Source organism: Lissotriton helveticus, chromosome 8, assembly GCF_964261635.1.
Source record: "Lissotriton helveticus chromosome 8, aLisHel1.1, whole genome shotgun sequence".
Lineage (NCBI taxonomy): Eukaryota > Metazoa > Chordata > Amphibia > Caudata > Salamandridae > Lissotriton > Lissotriton helveticus.
In genome coordinates, this window is record NC_136069.1 from 125,872,848 (window position 1) to 125,893,047 (window position 20,200).

Genomic DNA, 20,200 nt, shown 5'->3' on the forward strand with positions numbered 1-20,200 from the left:
AAAAAAAAAAAAAAAATTAATATGACATGAGATAAAAATAAGGGGATGCCCTTATTGTCTCAAAATACTTATATAACAGACCATTCATTACTATCATGTTCCTATTGTAAATTCCCCAAGCTCCAATAAGTACTAGGATTTATTTGTTCAAGGAGAGAAATACGAAGTTCTTGCTATCTATTACTCACGTAAGCAAAAGAATATCCTAAATACACATCTACTAATTTTTATTTATTAAGTCTGATTTTTATTACATTCGAATTCTCAATTCCTACCTCAGTAATCTTATCAAGGTTATCAACTAGGTCAGCTTGCCACTTCCTTAATTTGGTAAAAAAAACTCCAATATTCCTAAAGTGCCCAAGAAAAAACAAAAAGTAAAACCAGAGACATTTAAAATTATTTGTCCCCTTAAAAACCTTCAAACTATGTCTATAATCTACTGCTAAAGCTCAAGTATAACTACGCTTACCTCCGTCTAGAATTTATAATCCGCTTCTACCGAAACATCCTCCTTCGGCGGCCCGCTTGATACTCTGTCGGCAAATCCCGTTTCAATCGTGCCTCTATTTAAATGTATCATTATCCAATCACAGTTATGAAATTTTCGCGCCATATCTGCCCCTCGGGTTTTAATCCATGTTCCCTGTTCAGTCCGCTATCCCTCGTTATCCGGAAATGCTGAATTATATCCGGTCCTTGTCTGAACCAATAGTAATAGGCATATGTACACCGGAAATATTGAAAATATATCCGGTTGTCTGGATAACCACAAGTTCATTCAGGGTGCCCTATTCAGTCCGCAGACCCCCTTAAAGGCAAATGCTGAAGTATATTTGGACCTGCAACAAACCCGAGTCTAATGGGCCCAACCTGTAATAATCCGGTGAACTTTTAAAACGTGTCACATACTCTCCAAATTTCCAAAAAAAGAAGCAATATAAACCTCGTGTTGTGCACAGACCATGAGGTTAATAGTACTTTAAATATCCGTTCCGACAAATAACAAAACGAGTACTCATTTTCTCAACCGGAAATAAACAATATTTATCCGGTCCTTAGAATCGCCCTGGGAACCGTGACGCAATATGTTACCCTTACAATCAACCAATCAAACTTTCCCATGTCTTTACCATGCTGCGCCCCGCAAAATAAGTATTAGGATTCTTCTCTCTCTTTTGATTATTTGTAACCCCGGAGCCCTTTCAATATTCTACTAGGAATGTTAACATCCCCTACTTTGTTCTTCACCAAGTTGAGGCACAAAATAGTCCTAAGTCAGCGTGCACGATAGCCGAAATCAAGTGTTTTAAACACGGAGACCATAACACTTCCCTTTCAACCGATCAAAATGAAATATTATCAATCAGTACTGTCCCCATTTATATTATCACCTGCACCATAACGTCCCATGAGGACAGAGCTATAAACAACTCCATAAATTTTTCCACATTCTCAGACACCGCATTGTATGTCACTTGGCAGTCTTGGCCCTGTCTGCCAATTAATTAAAGAACAATATAAAATATCATTGTCTACCTCTATATATGTTAGATTTCGATTATCATTTTACCACATTCTCAGAAACCGCATTGTATATCACTTGGCAGTCTTGGCGCTGTCTGCCAATTAATTAAAGAACAATATAGAATATCATTGTATACCTCTATATATGTTAGATTTCAATTATAATATTATCCCCAGTTAGCGTTTAAGATCGTCGTGTCTTGACAGACTAACATACTTATCTCAAACCTATCTGTAACTAACATATAGGATCATTATCTACATATGCATACTTAAACTTATAAAAAATGGTGCATTTCTGAATCACTATTCAAACCATCTTTTACAGCTCTACAGCGATTTATCCATCTGGCTTCCTCCTTCCTAATCTGACATTCCCAATCTCCACCTCTTATATTTGGTTCTACTTTCTGTAATCCATGAAATTTAAATTCTGGTTCACTTTCATGAAATGTTTTAATGTGTACAAAAATGGGTGATTTAAGATCCTCATTAATAATAGACCTTCTGTGTTCTTGCATGCGAATTTTAAGCACTCTCTTGGTGCTCCCAATGTACACTTTCTTGCATGCACATACCAATGCATATATAACCCCTGTGCTATTACAATTGATGAACTGCACCTCAATAAAGATCAGTATGATTGGTGTAAACATTCTGAGAAGATACGTTTTCATAATGTTTCATTAAACGCTGTTTTCATAATGTGTCATGAAAAACTGTTATCATAGAATCAGAAAGTATTACTTAGAGTGTTAAAGGTTTGTTGTAAATTATGCTTAGAAATGTTTCCGTTTTTCTTTAAAGACTTTTGAACATTGATGGCAAAGGCTGGGGAAATTATTGTTAAAGCGAGACTCTCTGCGCTCCGACTTGTCACCGCTGGGCTCAGGTTTCTTTTCATCTGCGCATTACGGGCCTCGTAATGGGTGCGGTTTCCTATTTAAACCGCACCTGACCTTCTAGAAGGTGATTTGCCTTCTTCCACACGTCGGGTGAGGTCGCGCCTGGAGTCTCTCGCTTCAGGAAGAAGAAACTCAACTGTTGGGGTCTTTTTCTTTAGTCGAGTCGCTTCTTTGAATGGTACGATTACAGCAGCCTTCGGTGGAATCTGCAAAGACTTAGAACGTTATACCGCTGCTGCAATCGGAGAACCGTCATTGCCATTGCTTTTATACTGTTTGCTGGAGGCTAGCTCCTTTTAAAAATTATATTTCTGTTAAAATTTGTTGACGCTCGAAAAATTGTTTTTAACTGCTTTAGAGCTCGGTTTATTGTTTAGGGACCCCACGCCCCCCCATCTCTCGCATTGCCTGCACTATAATCGAATTAAAAGCATTTTTCACCACTTTGGTGAATCTCTTGCCGCCTCACGCCCGTCCGCCATCTTGGGTGTGGGCTAGAGACGCTGACACCACGCTTTGGGGGTTAGCAGGCTAGTTTTTGCAAGTGCATCGAGCCACACACTATAAATAATAATCAGTATGCAGGCGCGTAGCGATCGCGCGCAGCATCACGCCGGAGGAGCGCCAGAGGAAAGCCCGTCTGTGCCCGTCCGGGCCAGGACGGCCCAGGGCCCACAAACTCTGGTCAAATACGTACATACTCGCCTGATGTATTATGGGCACTAAAGACTGATTCTATCTGTCTAGATGAAGCTACCTTGGCCACCTTGCAAGCCGATGCCCTGGTTTCAGACTACAGGTACTGGCCCCAGGATTCTCCCCACATTTACAAGCTGCCAGCCACATGGCCTAAGGTTAGCGACACTTAACACGCGCTCTCTACAAAAGCACTACTTAGAAGTCTTCTCTCTACTGCTTGAGGGAGACATTGATATTCTCGCCCTTTCTGAGACATGGCTTGGCTCCGCCTCTACGCCCGACATCTTGGCTGCCTTACCCCCAGACTATGACGCGATCTGGCATAACCGCCCAAATGACTGTAAAGGTGGGGGTGTGGCCTTTTTGTTTAAAAAATGTCTTGTAGTGAAAGAGGTTATAGCACAAAATTGTGCCTGTGCGGAGCTGTTAGGGATTAAGGTTTCGTTTAAATCCTCATGCATAGTAATACTGGTTGTTTATCGCCCGCCGCAAAGTTCTCCGGATTTCAATGACATCCTTTTTGAACTTTTGACGGACTTTGCCACCAGATACAATTCCCTTCTGGTGGTAGGTGATTTTAATTACCACTGGGACAAAGTACCCAGAGACCCCACGGTGGCTGAGTTCGAAGCTAATCTTTCGGTGCTCAACCTGCAACAGTTAGTGGTGGGTCTGACTCACGTGAAAGGGCATACACTAGACATTGTTTGGTCCTCCTTGCCTAACACAGAAATAACGGAGGTTAGCCCATGCATTTGGTCGGACCACTTCATGATAAAGTGCTGTGTTCCAGGTGACCCAGTGAGGGATGCCCCGAATAAGTCACGGAGGAAAATTCGTCCTTGGAACAAGGTAGAAGCCGACCTTCTAATTACGACCCTGCTCTCCTCTACTCCCTCTAACATGAGCGGTACAGATTTGGACCATGATGCTAGGATGCTAAAGACCTGGATGCTTACTGCTCTGGATAAACTTGTCCCTGAGCAGTTGGAGAGTATTAGAACTAAAGGGAAAGGAGCGCCATGGTTTGACGCCTCCTTGAAACAGAAGAAGCAAGCCCTCCGTAAGGCAGAGAGAAGGTGGAGACTCCACTACTATCAAACAGAGGCTGAAATTTTTAAAACCTTGCTCTCAAAATACAAGGCAGACATCCTGCAAAGAAAGGCTGCTTTTCATGAGGGAAGAATTAGGGAAGCAATAAACATACAGCGAGAGACCTTTATGATATTAAGGGAACTCACACAACGTGAAGGGAAAATCTCGGCGTGCGACTAACCAGACTGTGACTCCTTCCAAACTTTCTTCCTTCGGAAGGTACAGGATATCATCACTGACATCAATGCACGGCCAGCTACAATCATGCTGCCTAGTCAGACTACTCAGCTGCCGTCCATGACTCTGAATAGCTTTCCTCCCATCGATGACAAGTGCCTAATGGAACTGGTCAGACAGATCAAGTCAGGCTCAAACATAGACCCATGTCCCCCTAAAGTTTTCAAAATGGCCCTGCCAGGCATCCAGCCTCAGGTACTGAGTTTACTGAACAACTCATTGAAAACAGGTTATCTGCCAACTCGGATGAAAGAAGCCAGGGTCTCCCCAGTTTTAAAGAAAGCAGGAACGGACACAAAAGCCTTAAAAAACTACAGGCCCATCTCGCAGTTACCTTTTCTAAGTAAGATCTTGGAAAAGCACGTCCTCAGCACTCTAGCCGGCCATCTGGAAGAACATCGTCTCCTTCATGCCAGGCAGGCTGGGTTCCGGCCCCAACATAGCACAGAACTAGTCATGGCCTCGGTCGCCGATGAGCTAAGAGTCAGGGCAGATAATAAACAGCCATGCGCCCTGATTCTCTTAGACTTATCGGCGGCCTTCGATACGGTCAGTCATACCATCTTACTGGACCATATCCCGAAATTGGGGATCACAGGCCAGGTGCTAAAGTGGCTAGAATCCTTCCTGTCAGGTCGAACCCAGAGAGTGCAGCTAAGAGACCAACTGTCTGAGATCAGTGAAGTGACCTGGGGGGTGCCCCAGGGGTCGGCTTTATCCCCCCTGCTTTTTAACATCTACTTACAACCATTTGTGGAGGAGATTATGTGTATGAACTGCGAAATTTTCAATTACGCAGATGATACCCAGCTATTAGTCCGGCTGGATGATACCACAGAGGCCCAGGAATCAGTGAGGAACTTGCTCAGCTTCACAGTCAACTGATGACTAACAATCAGTTGAAAGTGAATGCTGACAAAACGGAGGTGCTGGTGATCAGCAACAAAGAGGACCCCTGGAGTGACCTGTACTGGCCTCCTAAGTTGGGAACCACCCCGTCTCCTGGTACTGTAGTAAAAAGCTTAGGGCTAAGGATCGATGCGGATCTCTCAATGGCCCCTCAAGTCTCGGCTGTCGTCGGATCCTGCATTGGTGTGTTGAGGCAACTACAAAAGTTAGTCCCTATTCTATCTTCCTCCACCCTGCAATCGATCGTATCTGCCACAGTCATTTCAAGGCTCGACTATGGCAATGCCTTATATCTTGGCTTGCCACAGAAGCTGTTGAGGAAGCTGCAGGTGGTGCAGAATGATGCAGCTAGGCTGATCCACTCCCTGCCTAGAAATTTTCATGCAACCCCCCTGCTTCAGAAGCTGCACTGGCTCCCAGTGAAATTTCGAGTCCAGTTCAAATGTCTCTGTGTGGCCCATAAAGCACTCTTTGGGAAAGCCCCAGAGTACATTAAGCAACGTTTGAAGAGGTATATTCCTGGGAGACCCTTGCGCTCAGGAACAACCTCGAATCTGATTCAACCTAGGTTCAAATTAAAAACTAAAGGAGGCAGGGCCCTGTCTGTGCTTCTCCCACAACTGTGGAATGAGCTCCTGCATACCTTGAAGGAGGAATCACAGCTTCTACCCTTCAGAAAGAAACTAAAAACCCATCTTTTTAGAAAAGCTTTCATGACAGTCTAGGCGGTGAAATACCTGAGGGTTCTATGGGCACCAGTGTGTTATGTTCTTCTGTTAAGCGCTTAGAGACTGGCGGTGATAGGCGCTATATAAATATTCTATAACATAACATAACATAATCTATGTAAGGCGCCCAACGAAAGAAAGACTAAAATAATTTTTGGAACTTTGCACAAAAGTGAAGATTAAAACTCCGGTTATTTACTGTTTGTTTTGAAAAACAATAGTGCATATGTATTATTAAATAGCATATTTTGAGGAAAACCTATTTACAAAAGTTGTAGTAAACTGAAAAGAGTTCAATGTCAAGGTTAGGATGACTACTGAGCTAGAAGACAAAAGACGCATAGTACTATAAGAGAGTTATTGTATTTTCTTGGATTTTGTCATCCTTCCATAACATTCTCACATCCCTGTAAGCCGAGGACAAAGCAAGATAATTTACGTAAGTAAAGAAAGATTAGAGCAAAAAAGATATAAATCTGACATTAAGGAAAAGACATGATAAGTTCCTTTTCTTTTTTTTAGCTATTGTCTACATGAAAGAAACTAAAGAACAACAACTACTCAAAGGTGCCAGTCGACTTCAGCTCATCATTAACCTGACAAGACATACTGGACGTTAGTTTAACATCTGCTGCTCGCAGGTAGGCACTAATTGGGAAAGAAAACTACTGATACAAAAACTGTGAATAGTGCATAATTGTAAAACCCAAAGAACAGGATAGATAAAACCCCTTGGTACTTGTTGCTTCACAGGTCGACAGCAAGAATTCACATCACGTCACGTCCCGTACCCGGCCCTCCTCCCAAATTTCTACTTTTAATCTTGTAGAATTTAAAAACACAAGTTTAAGGTTAGTTGTTCGGGAAGTTGGTCCCTTGCGTCCCTGAGAAATCCACTACGTCTTCAAAAAGACGTTAAGGTAAGAGACGACGTAGTGTACATTTTGACAGAAGGCATAGCCCACGAATACTATTTCACCCGGGCGCAATTGATCAAGTTGCCTTACAAGATATTGCAGCAATGTTAAATGATATTAAGATAGAAAATTCGGCTCTGCATAGGGATGGTTCAACCCTACAAAGCACAATCCAACCAAAACCAATCCTTAAACCAGCCACCTTCCAGGGAACTTTCCCAACTTCTGCTCCCTCTTCCGCTCCTAATGCGCAAACTCAGATCAAGGTTGTTACACCAGTACCTATACCTCTTGCGCAACCTGAAAGATTTTATGGGGATTGTAACAAATTCTCCATATTTATGAACCAGTGTCATTTGCACTTCTTAGCTAAGACCACAGCCTTTCCAGATGACTCATCCAAAGTGGCCTTTATGTTATCCTACTTAGGGGCAGATGCTGCCCTATGGTCTGTTCGCTTAGTTGAAAGGGATGATCCCATTTTATATAATTTTACTAATTTCGAACGAGCTATGAAAAATATGTTTGGGAAACATGTTATCGTGCAATCAGTAGACAATGAGTTGATGAGCCTAAAACAAGGTTCATCTGATTTACTCCATTACATTTCTAGTTTTGACCGCTTAGTTTTAGAGGCTGATTGGCCATATGACAAAAGAGTCTCCCTCTTCTATAGAGGTTTGAAGGAGGATCTAAAGGATATGGTAACTAAAATTTTAGCGCCTCCAGAAGACATTAATGACTTTATTGATTTAGTAGTAAAATTCAATCGTAGATTAACCGAAAGAAGAGGTGAAAAGGGGAAGTTGGACCACAAATTGTTATTCGTAAAAGAAAAACCATCTACCTCTAAAGATATTTCTTCCAAAAATGACTCCACAGAACCTATGAAGATAGGTACTATCCGAGGGCCTTTATCCAAAGATGAAAAGGAAAAAAGGCGAAAGTTAAATCAGTGCCTCTACTGTGGTACGTCTGTACACTTTGTAAAGGAATGCCCTACCCCACCAAACAAAAGCAAATTCAGATCTTCAGAAGTAGCTGTAGCTCAGGTTAAGTCGGAAAACTAGATCACTCGATAAAAGACGAGGTAAGTTTGTCGAGTGTTTATTTCTCTTTGGCCTCTACTGTTCCACCTCAAGGGTGTCGTCATCTGTGTCTTAAAGCTCTAATCGATTCGGGAGCCACAGGAAATTTCATCGATACGCAATATTTATTTCAATTAGGGTTTAAATCTAACATCAAGAGTCACCCTGAAACAGTAAGGGCAGTAGACGGTAAGGAATTACCTTCCGGACCAATTTCTTGTCAAACAGAACTTTTGGACATGGATGTATCTCCTATCCATAGAGAAAAAATCCTATTTGATGTTATAGATGAACCACAGGTCATATTGATTTTAGGAATCCCATGGTTAATTCTACACAATCCAATCATAGATTGGGAAACCAGAGTTATAACTTTCAAATCTCCTCATTGTCTCAGTCATTGTTTCCTAACAGTAAAAACAGAAGAAGTTATTCAAGGATTTGAGTTCTCAACCAGATCCCCTAGTGTGTTATTACTTGAAGGTGTACCTTCAGTTTATTCAGACTTGACTGACGTGTTTGACAAAAAAAGGCTGATACTCTTCCTCCCCACCGGGATTTTGACAGCAGGATAGACCTTACACCAGGTGCGACTTTACCTTGCAGTAGAATTTACGCACTCACTGAATAGGAAAATGAACATTTACGAGAGTATCTTGATGAATATCTTGGATACTGCTTTATTCGACATTCTAAGTCACCTGTATCTTCTTCTCTTTTTTTCATTCCGAAAAAGGGGGGGAATTACGCTCATGCATCGATTAGAGAGCCTTGAATATTGTAACAATCAAGAACAGGTACCCCTTACCTCTTATTCCAACATTATTAGACCAGGTAAAAAAATGCTACTATTTTCACAAAATTGGATTTGGCGGAGTATATCATCTTGTGAGAGTCCGAAAAGGCGATGAGTGGAAAACAGCTTTCCGTACAATGTTTGGCCTCTTTGAATAACAGGTTATGCCTTTCAGACTCTGCAACGCACCTGCTGCATTCCAGTTTTTTATTAATGAAGTGTTACATGAGTTTATAGATGTATGTTGTGTAGTTTACATTGATGACATTCTCATTTATTCTACTTCAGAAGAAGAACACGGAAAACAACTTTGCGCCATTCTTAAAAAATTGCTTTCAAATTCCCTTTATGTAAAATTGGAGAAAAGCCTCTTTCATGTCCCTAAAGTGGACTTCCTTGGTTATGTGATTAGTCAATCTGGAATTGAGATGGATCCTCCAAAAAATCGAAGCAGTAAGTTCTTGGCCAAGTTCTTCTATGGTAAAACACGTACTAAGCTTTCTAGGTTGTGCTAATTTTTACCGCAGGTTTATACAGAATTTCTCCCAGACAATAACTCAGATTACCAAATTGTTACGAAAAGGAGTACAATTTATTTGGTCCGAAGCTGCAGAAGAGGCTTTTCTGGAGTTACATTTTTTTTTTTACCACAGCACCAAATTTGTGTCACCCAGGCCCTTCTCAACCTTTCATAGTAGAAGCTGACGCTTCTCAGTTAGCTTTAGGTGGTAATTTATCACAACGAGATAAAAACACAGGCCAAACGCATCCTGTAGCTTTTTACTCTAGAAAGTTGTCTCCAGCAGAATTAAATTACGCGGACAAAGAATTGTTGGTCATAAAAGTAGTTTTTGAAGAGTGCCACCATTACTTGTTAGGGGCTCATCACCCGATTACAATCTATACTGACCACAGAAATTTACAAGCCTTAAGATCTGTAAAAGCTTTAACAGCCAGGCAATTACGATGGTCCTTATTCTTTAATGACTATAACTTTGTGATCACATATCGTCCTGGAAAAGAAAACCTGAAAGCAGATGCTTTGTCTCGTATTGGAGAAAAAGAATTCGAACCAAACGTTGTTGTTCATCCTGTTTTTCCAACCACTTGTTTTCCAGCTAGTTTATCTGTATGTAGCATCATAGAAGATATACAAAGAGAGTTGGAAACAAAAACCTTCAATGAATGGAAAAAGGATTACCCGTTTATTCAAGAAAGAGAAAAGCTTTATTTTGTACATGTCCAGATAATGGTCTCAACTTCAGCTATTCAAGAGTCCATTATCCGCCTTCATCATGACACTCCTTTGTCAGCTCATCCTGGGATAACAAAAACTTATGAACTAATCAAAAGAAGCTTTTGGTAGCCATCAATGGTTAAAGATGTGCAAACTTATGTTGAAACTTGTGGTATTTGTATCCAGAATAAAGCTTCTCATCAGGCTCCAAGCAGTTTGCTGACACCCTTACCTGTACCACCTCAGCCTTGGCATACTATTTCTTTAGATTTTATAGTGGAGCTTCCTCCAACTAAAAAGGGATTTACTCCGATTTTAACGGTAGTGGCCAATTTTCTCGTATGGCTCATTTCATTCCTCTAAAGAAACTTCCAACTGCCATGGACTTAGCACGACTTTTAATGGCTCATATCATAAGGTTACATGGTATTCCATCTGTGGTAATTTCCGATAGGGGTTCCCAATTAATTTCCCATGTGTGGCGGGACCTAAGTTCTATTCTGAATATGGAGGTTCGGTTATCATCAAGTTATCACCCTCAAACTGATGGTTTGACAGAACGCACAAATCAAACTATTGAACAATTTCTTCGTTGTATGTTAACAAGTTTAGATGATGAATGGTCAGAACTATTAAGTGCCTTTGAATTTGCTTACAATAATGTTGATCATTCTTCTCTTAAAATGTCTATATTCTTTTGCAATTATGGTTATCATCCTAAGAACATCCCTGGTCAGCAAAAGATTAACAATGCAGTTTGTTAGTAAATTATCATCCGTTCATGAAGAAGCTCAATTCAATCCGACTAAAGCTAAAGAATCACAAAAAGAAAAGGCAGATAAACACAGAACTGTTCAACCTCAGTACAGAATTGGTGAAAAAGTTTGGCTGAATACCAAAAACTTGAAAATAAAAGGGAATAAAAAGTTTAATCCAAAATGTATAGGCCCCTTTTCCATTCAAAAAGTTATAAACCCAGTGTGTGTAAAATTGAACCTCCCTTCAAAATACCTGATTCATTATGTTTTCCATGTCTCCTTACTCAAACCATTTAATTCTCAGACCCGTATTATCACCTGTAATGTGTCAATAAACCCTGTTTTCATAATGTGTCATGAAAAACTGTTATCACAGAATCTGAAAGTATTACTTAGAGTGTTAAAGGTTCGTTGTAAATTATGCTTAGAAATATTTCCGTTTCTCTTTAAAGACTTTTGAACATTGATGGCAAAGGCTGGGGAAAATATTGTTAAAGCGAGACTCTCTGCGCTCCGACTTGTCACCGCTGGGCTCAGGTTTCTTTTCATCTGCGCATTACCGGCCTAACGTGTCCGTGCATGCGCTCGTAATGGGCGTGGTTTCCTTTTTAAACCGCACCTGACCTTCTAGACGGTGCTTTGCCTTCTTCCACACGTCGCTTTGAGGTCGCGTCTGGAGTCTCTCGCTTCGGGAAGAAGAAACTCACCTGTTGGGGTCTTTTTCTTTAGTCGAGTCGCTTCTTTGAATGGTCCGATTACAGCAGCCTTCGGTGGAATCTGCAAAGACAAGAAAAAAGAAGATAAGTGCTTAATCTATGTAAGGCACCTAACGAAAGAAAGACTAAAATCATTTTTGGAACTTTGCACAAAAGTGAAGATTAAAACTCGTGTTATTTACTGTTTGTTTTGAAAAAAAATAGTGCATATGTTTTATTAAGTAGCATCTTTTGAGGAAAACCTTATTTACAAAAGTTGTAGTAAACTGAAAAGAGTTCAATGTCTGAGTGTTAGAATATTTGAAAAGGCCTAAATGCCAAGGTTAAGATGACTACTGAACTAGAAGACAAAATACGCATAGTACTATAAGAGGGTTGTTTTATTTTCTTGGATTTTGTCATCCTTCCAGAACATTCTCACATCCCTGTAAGCCAAGGACAAAGCAAGATAATTTACGTAAGTATAGAAAGATTAGAGCAAAAAAGGTATAAATCTGACATTAAGGAAAAGACATGATAATTTCCTTTTCTTTTTTTTTAGCTATTGTCTACAAGAAAGAAACTAAAGAACAACAATTACTCAAAGGTGCCAGTCAACTTCAGGTCATCATTAACCCGACAAGACATACTGGACGTTAGTTTAACATCTGCTGCTTGCAGGTAGGCACTAAGTAGGAAAGAAAACTACTGCTTCAAACACTGTGAATAGTGCATAATTGTAAAACCCAAAGAAGAGGATAGATCTAACCCCTTGGTACTTGTTGCTTCGCAGGTCGACAGCAAGAATCCACACCACGTCATGTCCAGTACCCGGCCCTCCTCCCAAATTTCTAGTTTTAATCTTGTAGAATTTAAAAACACAAGTTTAAGGTTAGTTTTTCGGGAAGTTGGTCCCTTGCGTCCCTGCAAAATCCACTACCTCTTCAAAAAGAAGTTAAGGTAAGAGACGACATAGTGTACATCTTGACATGTTTGCAGAGTGGTGGAGAAAGGGGACACGGCTTCCAAAAACCTCTCAGCATCCTTCCATGTGAGACTTACTGGAGGTAATAGGAGGTGTTGTTGGCCCCATGGACCCTTAGCAGCCAAGGGGACTTCATACCCAACTAGTTGTGCACTTGCTGAGCAGTGACGAAAGAGGGCTGCATGGCCCCCTTCTTTGGGCGATTATGGCCCGGGGACCCCATTCCCTCAGGCCACCCCTTTTCGAATGGAGGAAGAGGCCTGCAAGGCTACCTTACCTGGCTGATTTCAGCACCAGGGACTACATTCCCCTGGGCCCTGCCTTTTCTTTAATTTCTTTAATTTCTTTTTTTGGCAGGTCGTACTCACCCCCACATTATTACTTAATTTTGACCCAGGGAGGTGGCTTTGCAAAAACTAGGAGAGTGGCCGTAGGTGCCCCCCTCCTTTTCTTTATAATGTCTGCATGCCTCTGGTATTTAGCCCATCAGGAGGCATCCTTACCATGATTTGTGGGAGCTTGTCCATTTTCTTAAAATTTTGCCCCAAATCTGCAGATCCACCTGCAATTCTACAGCAACATTGATATAGAAAAATATTTGTAACCCTCGACTGGGTCCCTGTGGAACCCCACAACCAGTTCTAGAGGGTCAAGATAGTCCCACCCTGCCTCCTCCCTTATTTTTGTTGGTGTTTATCCTTTAAGTTTTTTGTGGGACTTCCTGTTTGAAGTGTTGGCAGCCAATCAGATTTCAACCAGGGGACTGTTGGATCCATAGTTAATCCACGTCTTCAGATATAACAAATTTTTTCCAGTTAATATCTCTCAAACTACAAAACGGAATACACCAAAATACATAAAGCCTGCTCTGTGTACCAAGATTGGTGTAATTCCGTCAAGCGATTCAGGCTGAAGGCTTGTTAAAAGGTGTTGGGACCGCTCCTTTTTCTCTGCCCCCACTACAGCAAATATGCTGAAACTTTCCAGACCCCATGTGAAGTACCAGGCACAGCTTTGAGAAACATTTCATGAAGATTCATCTCCCAGCACCGAAGATATTGGCAATAGAATATAACCTTTTCAATAGAAACACCATCCAAACTATAACTACCTAATGGGGACCGCCAGTAGGGAATATATATGTACATAGGTATTGTATATATAGTATAAATATATGTATATCTATCTATCTATCTTTTTATATATATATATATATGTATATCTATCTATCTATCTATATATATATATATATTACCTACTGGCGGTCGCCAGTAGGTATATATAGTTTGGATTTTTTCCCTATGGGATTTTTGAAAATTCTATGTCTAATAACTTTGGCGTTTGTGGACGGAATTGGCTGAAATTTACAGGAAAATGGAACATTTTGTTTCTGAGCAGCCCCTGAAAATTTGGGGGGGGGGGGTTCGTCAAGGGGGGGCCGAGAAAAAAGGGGGGTCCCAAAACGCGTTTTTCCAATGTTAATTTCCATAGGGCGGTTGGCCTCACTTTTAGCCCGAACGGCTGAATGGATTTGCACGAAACTTGGCAAAATTGTAGGGACTGTTAGCCCGATGTGCCTTTGCTAGGTCTCAATATATGTGCTCCAGTGGATTTTGAGAAATTAACGTTAAAAAAAAGATATATATCTGTAAGCGCGCTCTGGGCAGCGCTCCGGTTCGCGTACTTGACGCGTAACGGAACTTCGCGAAGCGAAGCTGATTGGCTCTCCGTTGTCTGTCAACATTCTAAACAGTCCGGAGCGGCCGCCATCTTGTCTCTCGGTAGGATCGAGAGACAAGAGGAGGCCAAAACAAAGGGGGAAATGACCATAAGGGGGCATAGTAGATCCTCCCTGACCCCCTAGGTTTGATGTGGAGGCTTTAAAAGGGCCCCGCAGGGCAAAAAACAAAAATACATTTTTTTTTGTTTTTTTGCGTGGGGAGCGCCCGGTCCGCGAACCGGGAAGCGTTCTGGGGAGCGTACTATAAGGAAAAAAGAATGATAGACTTTTCAAATACTGTATGTTAATTGATTGTTGGTTTTGTTGATTATTTTTTTTTTTTTTTTTTTTTAAGCAATTATTTATTATTGTGATTGTGTTTCAAAATTTAATAAAATTTCTAACATTTCACTGTCTGAAATGTCGTTATTTTCATTGAACATAGCTTGTAATCTCTGAGTGTGTAAAATGTCCTCATTTTGAAGGAGGTCATCTACTGCTTGCACACATTGCAGTAGTTCTTGGTCCCAAGTTTCATCCATAAATTCTATATAATTTGGATCAATTATTTCTTGGCTGCTCTCTTGCAGGACAATTTGAAATGAAACTTTGTGTTCGCCTTCCATTTGGCCTGAAATTTGGATAAAAAAAATATATATTAGTAGAGATAGGGCACTGTTGGGATTAATTTTAGATAGGCAGTTTCTATCAGTGAATTTATCTTTGGGCAGTGTATAGTATCAGAGTGGAAGTAGGAATATAAAAAAGTGTATGTGATTTAACGTAAGTAAATTCATAATTATACAAGAGAAACCTAACTCCATCCATAACTATAACAAAGAAGTCTATCTAAATCTATAACTACTACAGAGGGATAGTATATAACTATCAGAAAAAGTTTACCATATTAACTTATAGTGCACAATATACTTCAGTTTTTAAAATAACAACTTACCTTTACAAAGAAGTTGAAGTGATTAGTGAAAATCCTATTGAAATGTACAACAAGAAGTAGTAGTCAAAATGGCTGTGTTTCCTTCTCTTCCTTTATATATATTCAGGTATATAACCAATCAAATGTCAGGTAAAAAAAGTAGAAAATGAAAGTAACATTTTCATTGGTTGTCAATTCCAACACTTCAGATGTGTTTTGTGAAGTAATTTACCTCACGGTATTTAGAGAGGTCTACAGGCTAAATGGCTAAATGGAATTTCAATCAAATTTGTGAAAATGATAGGGATTGGTATGTAGTATGAGCTAATCTATATTTGGTGAAAGTGTCTCCAGTCGTTTTTCTGTAAATTACTTTCCCACCTTTTTTTGATGGAGCGCTTCCCGGGGAACGCCCCGGTACGCGAACTGGCGAGCGCCCCGGTACGCGAACCTGAAGCGTAACGGGAGTCCACCATTTTGTGTTTCGGTCGAATTAAGATACAAGATGGAGGGCAAATAATGTTCAGAATGGGTAGAAGGGGGCAAGGTAGACTTATCTTTACCCCCTAGGTTTTCTGAGGATGGCTGAGGAGGCCCATATGTGCGAAAAAAAAACATTTTTTTTAAAAATTTCGCGAGGTTAGCTTCCGGTTCGCGTACCGGGTAGCGCCCCGGGGAGCGTACTTTGTTGAAAATTAGTGAAAAAAGTTAGAGTAAAATAATAATTGTGAGTGTTCAGATGTAGGGTAGCTCTGAGAAGAGCTTTTGGGTTTATGGTACATTTAGGTACTTATAAGTAGGTACCAATGCACAGTCTTAAATTCAGAATGAAAATTCTGTTGCCCTCATCTGAGAAGTGAACTCCATCTCCTCTGTAGATATCTTGCATTTAGTAACGCAAGTTATTGTTGTACATGGAGCCCATTCCATGGTCTCTCATGTAAGCTGAAACAGATTTGTTTACATGCTTCCTCGACTTCTCAATTTGTGGACAAAATTGGTTCGACCACCTCCATTTCTGTCTTTGGCATATATTTGAATATACCAAGGCAGTTTGAGGAAAAAGTGCCATCAATTGCTCAAAGGTGTCCTTTAAAAGCATTTCCAGACCTACCCCAGTCAAAGTGCCCAAATCATTACCTCCACAGTGCACAATTAACAGGTCAGGTTTTGGCAAATGCATAAAGGTTTTCACCAATGGTATCAATTGGTGACATTTTAATCCTCTGTGGCCAAACCACTTAATTTCCACATCTTGTAAATTGAGGTTAGGTAAATTTCTGTTCTCAGCATACCTCTGAGCCCAATAGATGTAACTATGTCCAACAATCCAGACAGAAAACATGGTGAGAGAAGGTTCTGCTGCAGTCAGATGAAGTGTGGCAATGAAATGGCAGTTGAAAAAATAAGAGTTTAAAATGAAAAAAACTGTGCAGTTTCTGTGTTAATGAAGCAGTAACAGTGATTGGTGGATTTTGATTGCTGAAAACAGAAAGTTAGGGTGCATGGATGAGTTCTTTGAAAGATGTATTTTGAATGGTCAAGAAAAAATCATTAAATGAAAGATTGCACTGGATATGCAGGTGCACTGAGAGTTCAGAGTTCAATTGAAACATTGTTGTGTGAACTTGCAAACACCAGAGGTCTTCCAAGAGGTGGTTGCTATGCAAAAAAGGCAGAGAGGGCAGAGGGGGGAAGGGTTTTGATTTGAAAAAAGTGAGGGAAGAGTTTTGATTGGGTGACATGAGAGATATGTGTGATGAATTACAGCATTTCTGTGCCATTGTTGGTTCCAGCCTCTGGTGTGCATACCTTTTGCTCTGCTAAAGACAAATTGGTGTGTTTCTGAGACTGTTTTGAAACTCATAAAGTATTTGCTAAGGTGAGAAAAGATTTATTTAATTTAGATAGAGAATAGTGTGCTTTAAGGAGAAAATTATGAAGAAAGTTGTGTTTTTAAAATGTTGCTTTGTCTCAAGTGTTTTACACATAGATTTTGTTTCTTTGAGAAATTGTAATTGGAGAAAATGTGAAGTATTAGTACTGACAGGGTGTTTTTGTGCATAGGAGCTGTGCAGTGTTTTCAAATTATGACTTGAAAATCGTTTTTGAGGAAAAGGAATGCTTTTAAAATTTATGACAAGGACATAATGGTGTCTGCTTCTTTATAAGGCATTTGAGTGTCTCTGATGTTATTTTTCCATTTTAATGTAAGACCTTTCCCCGTGGTGCAAATTCCTTGTAAATATGCTCCCACCTGTGCTTGGCAAATTTGGATTTTGATTGTTTGAGTTACATAGACATGTTAAAAGTGACCCAAAAATGCTCCAAAGCCAATCAAAAAACGCTTTCATGTCTCTTAAGGACATTTTAAGTCATTTCCCCATGTGCAGTGTTTTCAAATTAAGACTTGAAAATCGTTTTTGAGGAAAAGGAATGCTTTTAAAATGTATGACAAGGACATAATGGTGTCTGCTTCTTTATAAGGCATTTGAGTGTCTCTGATGTTATTTTCCCCATTTTAATGTAAGACCTTTCCCCGTGGTGCAAATTCCTTGTAAATATGCTCGCACCTGTGCTTGGAAAATTTAGATTTTGATTGTTTGAGTTACATAGCCATGTTAAAAGTGACCCAAAAATGCTGCAAAGGCAATCAAAAAACGCTTTCATGTGTCTTAAGGACATTTTCAGTCATTTCCCCATGTGCAGTGTTTTCAAATTATGACTTGAAAATCGTTTTTGAGGTAAAGGAATGCTTTTAAAATTTATGACAAGGACATAATGGTGTCTGCTTCTTTATAAGGCATTTGAGTGTCTCTGATGTTATTTTTCCCATTTTAAATTGAAAGACCTTTCCCCGTGGTGCACATTTCTTGTAAATATGCTCCCACCTGTGCTTGGCAAATTTAGATTTTGATTGTTTGAGTTACATAGCCATGTTAAAAGTGACCCAAAAATGCTGCAAAGGCTTTAAAAAAACGCTTTCATGTGTCTTAAGGACATTTTAAGTCATTTCCCCATGTGCAGTGTTTTCAAATTATGATTCGAAAATCGTTTTTGAGGTAAAGGAATGCTTTTAAAATTTATGACAAGGACATAATGGTGTCTGCTTCTTTATAAGGCATTTGAGTGTCTCTGATGTTATTTTTCCCATTTTAATGTAAGACCTTTCCCCGTGGTGCAAATTCCTTGTAAATATGCTCCCACCTGTGCTTGGCAAATTTAGATTTTGATTGTTTGAGTTACATAGCCATGTTAAAAGTGACCCAAAAATGCTGCAAAGGCAATCAAAAAACGCTTTCATGTGTCTTAAGGACATTTTAAGTCATTTCCCCATGTGCAGTGTTTTCAAATTAAGACTTGAAAATCGTTTTTGAGGAAAAGGAATTCTTTTAAAAATTATGACAAGGACATAATGGTGTCTGCTTCTTTATAAGGCATTTGAGTGTCTCTGATGTTATTTTTCCCATTTTAATGTAAGACCTTTCCCCGTGGTGCAAATTCCTTGTAAATATGCTCGCACCTGTGCTTGGAAAACTTAGATTTTGATTGTTTGAGTTACATAGCCATGTTAAAAGTGACCCAAAAATGCTGCAAAGGCAATCACAAAACGCTTTCATGTGTCTTAAGGACATTTTCAGTCATTTCCCCATGTGCAGTGTTTTCAAATTATGACTTGAAAATCGTTTTTGAGGTAAAGGAATGCTTCTAAAATTTATGACAAGGACATAATGGTGTCTGCTTCTTTATAAGGCATTTGAGTGTCTCTGATGTTATTTTTCCCATTTTAAATTAAAAGACCTTTCCCCGTGGTGCAAATTCCTTGTAAATATGCTCCAACCTGTGCTTGGCAAATTCAGATTTTGATTGTTTGAGTTACATAGCCATGTTAAAAGTGACCCAAAAATGCTGCAAAGGCTTTAAAAAAACGCTTTCATCTGTCTTAAGGACATTTTAAGTCATTTCCCCATGAATGTAGGTAGGCCTCACCTTAAACAAACCTCTGGATAGGCCACACCTTATCGTCATCCTGAATTAATCATTTAAAATGCTAGGGACAGATTTATGATAGGTGTATGCCTCTTTTGCGCCACTGTGCGTCACTTTTGTGATGCAGTGGCGGTGCAAAAGATTTGCTATGTGGCGACAAAATTACAAATTGATGCATCTAGGCAGATGTGTCATGCTGTAAAAAAACCGTGCCACATGAAACCGATGCAGCAGTGATGCAAAAGATGCACCATGTTGCAAGACAGGCCTCACTTCATGTCCAACAAGATAAGAAGCTTAGGGATAGATTTATGATGACTGGTGCATCCCCAGGGATGTGCCAGTCATCCTGCACCGCTGTTCCGCCACCCATGGTGCGCTGCATTTACAATGCGGCGCACCATGGGGCAAAAACGGCACAGATGCGTGACGCATCTGTGCCGTAAAGGTGGCGCATTGCTGGAGCTGCATCGCAAGTGCCATGCAGCTCCAGCAAGGCTCAGGGGTGCCCCATCTCCATTTAATCTGCAACCCTGAGTAGGCCTCACCTTAAACAAACCTCTGGATAGGCCACACCTTATCGTCATCCTGAATCAATCATTTAACATGTTAGGGACAGATTTATGATAGCCGTGTGCCTCTTTTGTGCCGCTGTGCATCACTTTTGTGACGCAGCGGCGGTGCAAAAGATTTGCTATGTGGCGACATATTTAAAAATTGATGCATCTAGGCAGATGTGTCATGCTGTAAAGTCCTGTGCCACATGAAACCTGCGTCAGTTTTCATATAGGTGTTTTGTTGCAAGGTATGCATTAATTAGCAAGAAAGCCCTGTAAAACTAACACAGTGAAATTTAGAAGATTTCACTGACTCAGCTTTATAGCATTGCTGAATCAAATCATTACGCCTGTTTGAAACAGGCATAAGGAGTGATGCACCATGCAATGTGTGTCTTGCTCCTGTGCATTGCAGTAGACATG